We start from the raw sequence: 5063 nt of genomic DNA, 5'->3' as shown, positions 1-5063 counted from the left end.
TGATCAATTTGGGACAATTACAGATGTAGTGGTAATGTATGTATGACCATAATACTCAAAGGCTAAGAGGCTTTGGATTTATTACTTACGATTCAGAGGATGCAGTAGAAAAAGTTATTTTCAAAACTTTTCATGAATTGAATGGTAACATGGTTGAAGTCAAAAGAGTTGTCCCTAAAGAGTTATCCCCAAGGCCTAGCAGGAGCCTGTTGGGTGGATATAATTAGAGTCTGAGTAGGGTTAATTGCTTTCTAAATGGATACACTCAGGGGTACAATCTGAACTCGATAGGAAACTACGAAGTAAGGATGGATGGGAGATTTAGTCCAGGTTCTAGTAGTCGAAAGTGGATTTCCTCCTTTTGGTCCTCCTGCTTATGGAATAAGTGAATTTCGAGCCAGGTCTGAGTCTAAGTTATGGGGGCAACACAAACTTCAGTACTAGCCTTGCTATTAATCAAAAGAAACTTGATATTAATCTTTTTGTTAACTTTCTTCGGGTGAGTTTCTTTGGAGAACCATGTGGAGAATTTTAGCAGTTTGAAAGGTAAGTGTTTTAATTTTAATTTTTTAATTTTAATTTCTTAATTCGTTCTTAATCTCATATATCATTCGTTAGCTTCAAGTAGTCATTCAACATTTTAAACAATGAGCTGGTGGAACTGTTTTGGACCAACTAACAGTAATTGTATTGATCAACACCTGGTATATATATTCACACCCATGTATTTGGTTTGATTATGCCTTTCTTTTCATCAGGATAATGATTATGACTAACTAACATGTTATTTTTCTTCAAATTTATGATTTTTTTTATTTAAACTTTTAATTTTCTTTAATGTATAATTTTCTTATTTTTCCCTCACACAAGTAGTTTATCTTCAAAGGCAAAGTTCAATTGTATTTAATATGGTTTTCAGCAAGAATTTTACTTGACCAAGAGACGGGGCAGTATGGACACAAAGACTGAAAGAAGAATACAAATCACTGATTGCATATACAGGCCGGTATGAACAAGTCAAATGATAATGATTAGTTTAGAATATCAGCTGCAAATCTAGAAGGAACAAAGTGGACTGGGAAATGTTGGTATGTTCACAATCTGTTGAAGTATGAGCTTGATATTCCTGTTACTTATCCTGCTACTGCTCCTGAACTTTCGATGGAAAAACTCACAAGGTTTGATTGGTTATTTTTGTTATTGTTTCTAATTAATTGTTGGGGTTTTGTTAATTAAATGTTTTTTTTAAACCCAGATGTATAGAGGAGGAAAGATTTGCCTCACAGTTCATTTTAAACCATTATGGGCGAAAAACTGGTATGTGGAATGTCCTTTTTTCTAATGCAATTTAAGGATCGATGGGTTGGTTTCCTTAGGAGTTGCAATTTTGTTGTAATTACCTTGGTGCGTGGATGTTAGTAAGTTGTTGTTTTCTCCTTTTTTGATTCTTTGTATGTGTTCCACTTTTTTCTCATGTAAGTACTTGAGTGTAGCAAAGGGATGTATATCTAAGTATCTACCTATAGATTGTAGATTCCACAACATCTCAATAGGGTGATATTGGAGAAGTATATGGTTCCCCCAAGAAGTTGGTGTGTCGTGTGTGTAGTAAAACTATGTACATATATCTAATACTAGATATAAGTGAGAGAAAAGTGAGGGAAGGGGAAAAAGAAAAAAAATGAGGGGTTGATGAAAAAGAAAAAAAAAATAGTTGCCCCAACTCAAGAGCTTCCTTGGCCCGTGGATTGCAAGTTGACCAGAAACTTCATATATGGGGTATATGCTACTAGAATAACTCTTCGTTGTTCTTACAAATCTATATGTGAGTTCAGGATCATGCAATTCTGTTAACAATAGTTAAGTTCTCCAGGAGAAATGGATGCTAGTATGAAATCGTTATATAATTTTTCTTTAGATTAGTTTTAGACAACTCTGAATACTACATCCTTTGGAATAGTCAAGAAAAGAAGACTGTGGAATTTTTCAGTGGAATTCAAAGTAGATGAAGCTACTTTGACAATCCAAGTTTGAAATACATTGGTTCAGCTGGGGACCAAATATAGGGGTTGGTTTAGAAGAAAATTAGTTTTAGGATAAGATAAAATACCGACAAAGTGAAGGTAAACCAGGACGGAAAGTTTTTGGTTATCTCTGCTTTTTTTTCCCATAGGAGATCCACATGGAGATTGGAGGGATTTTGGGGAAACCTTTCGCTAGGATAGCCTATGTTTTTTAAGATTGTCCAAGGCAAGTAAGGCGCCCCGGTTGCCAAGGCGGCAATGTTTTGTGAAAATAGTTGCAGGTTGTCATCAAAAGTCGTCTCACTGTCAAATGGGTTAGTTTAGAAACCTCTGCACTTCGCTTCACCCCTAATAACTTAGAGAAAAATTACATCACCACATTCAGAGTTCCTAGAAAGGTAGGAGAGAAACATGACAAAGATAGTGAATCAGAGCTCACAACAATTACATTGGCCCTAATCCATTGTACAAGTGGTAAGTAGATGTGTTTTTGGATTCCAAGTTGGTTGCTTCCCTAATCAATGAAGCGCCAACATGAATATAGATGTGTTTTCGGGTTCCAGGCTTGGATCTCTAATATAGCAACTTTTCACGCATTAACTTTCATGGGGGTTATCCTCACTTCTGTTTAAAATAAATTTCGGGACTCATAAATTTTCACATTAATGAGTTACGTTATTAATCCCGTAGTTCTCAATCCTTCAACTTCTTCTCCTCCAGAAAATAAGCGTCTAATATAAAGGGGATTAGATGATGCGTTTAATATACAATTACATTTCTCCCAGTACAAAATGGTTGTTTCAGAAATGGTACCCTCAAGTCTCAAAATCTAAGTTCATCTGATTTGTTGTTTCATTTGATGTTCATTTTATGTAAATTCTCCGATTTGTTTTCTACTTCGCTTTAGGGGTGTATATTGAAGAGAAGCATTATCATTCAATTTGATTGGTGTTTTACTATGGATTAATTTACAAGCCGAGTCATGTAGGGAAGGCGATGAAGTAATGGACTTCACTAGGCAGTTGAAGCAAAAGAAGGGATGCCCATTTAAAACAAAACTGTAACTCCGGCATCAATCAAGCTCCAAAATTACTTTCGCTAGTTTCCTATCCTCTGTCCAATAGCCAATTGCAGGTAAGCAACTTTTAATTATATGTTCTTTTTTGAATTTCTAAAATCAATAGAAATTAAAGAAAATACATTGTTTCTGTGTTGCTTTGATTGTTGCCGACGTATAAGTGTTGTATATGTCATGTTCTAAAGTTATAGAGAATATATATATAAGTACTTTTTGTATCTTCTTCTCGGCGTGTGGGGGTTGACTGGGGTTTGATTTCATATATTGTAAATGATAGAGTACGTTAATATGTGCTCTTGCTTTTTATTTTCTTTTATGGTGAAGAATTTGTGATCTTGCTGGTCGTTGGTGTATCATTTTTATATTTGGTTTTCTATTCTTTTTTAGACAAGGAAGAGCTTTCTCTAGAGAGTTGATGCAGGATGTGAACTGTGAATTCTAGGACTCAATTAGGACGACATACTCGCATGTATATGTTGGTACCCTTTTCTTTCAATACTTTTATGACTTCTGTTATTTTCCAAAGGATCATCTTAAAATTTGTATGCAACAAAGACACCTATCAACTGTACCTGCATGTTTTCCCCCTTGATTGTAACAATGATTCACCTTATTAAAATAATGTAACACATTTACTATAGGAAATAGTGGATTGTTCGTGTCACTTCTCTCTAGGATATTGACTACTGAGGGACGTGAATGTTGTACATGCTAAACAAGGCACTACGCCAGGTAGTGATTCATATGAGTTATGCATAGGTTTGAATAGAGTAATTGTCCTCTGTAGAGCAAGATATGCAAAAGTTTCATTAGGTTACTGTAGTAACCACTAGACCACCACTAGACCCGTGTGATAGACTATAGGATGATTAAACCATATTTACATTGATAGTGAATTAGTGAGTGGTGTGGTTGTGGGTGATTAAACCATATTTACGAGGTGTTGGATTCAGGGCACATTTTAATTGTTTGTAATATATATTTAATTTCATGTCATACCAAAGATTGAAGTCCATGTGTACTGTCACAATATATTTTGGACTTTATTCATACTTTCTTGGCCCGCATGATAATTAAGACAGAGGCTGGACATCATCAACTTCAAAATTTGAACTTCACCTGAATGTTCTTCTTTGAACACATATTTTCCCCAGAACATATAAGAGACCCATACAAAAGGCTTAGAATCAGCGGTGAAGCTTCTGAGGATGAAATACAAGCAGCAAGGAACTCTCTGATTAACAAATATGCAGGACACAAGCCCAGTGTCGATGCTATAGAATCGGCGCATGACAAGATAATTATGCAAAAGTTTCATGAAAGGAAGAGACCAAAACTTAACATCAAGAAAAAAGTGGGGGATGTAACTCAATCATGGGTTGTGCTGGCTGTCACAAGTAGATTTCAAACTCCTTCCACCAACCGTCATAAAGGCGGTCATCATCTTAAAGCGATACTGTCGTGCTTTAGCGTACTCTTTCCGACAAAGGATGGATCAACTCTACAGGTGTTAATATCTCTTTTGACAACCATATATTTCATATATGATTGTCTAAAGAGCAAACTCCGAGCTCTGCTATATGGGTATGCATACTGATAGTATACAGCAGTATCATTGTTATTTTCGTTCCAAAACCACCTATTCTTTCATTCCTTATCGTTCATTGTTGGCTCTTTCATTCATTAATGTTATTATGCAACAGATCTAGCATCGCCTAACTAACGGAATAGGTACTTTCATATTGTTCTTCTTTTGTCGTGTGTTGTATGTTCCAGAAGCAATGGTCTTAAGCAAAGAAGAACTAGCATCTACATAAAAAAGATTGAGTGAAAATGAAAGTTGCAGCAAAAAAGGCATGTGGATACTATGAGTCCTCACTTTTCGAATCTGCGCAAACAGATAAGGCAAAGAATACGTAGTAGTACAACACAAGTTCACATCTATTCCCATACAAATGTTC

The 5063-nt window shown here is 35.6% G+C and overlaps 1 long non-coding RNA gene across 1 annotated transcript; it reads left to right on the top strand.

Annotated features, from left to right (window-relative positions):
- Positions 1-995: 995 nt before the first annotated feature.
- On the top strand, positions 996-3078 carry LOC147495028 (uncharacterized). Its single transcript, XR_015199204.1, has 3 exons — positions 996-1178; positions 1256-1317; positions 3013-3078. It is a non-coding gene; the product is annotated as an uncharacterized LOC147495028 (long non-coding RNA).
- Positions 3079-5063: the final 1985 nt, after the last annotated feature.

The sequence above is a fragment of the Coptis chinensis genome, chromosome 6 (genome assembly GCF_015680905.1).
Source record: "Coptis chinensis isolate HL-2020 chromosome 6, ASM1568090v1, whole genome shotgun sequence".
NCBI lineage: Eukaryota > Viridiplantae > Streptophyta > Magnoliopsida > Ranunculales > Ranunculaceae > Coptis > Coptis chinensis.
This window is presented reverse-complemented; position numbering and strand designations above follow the sequence as displayed.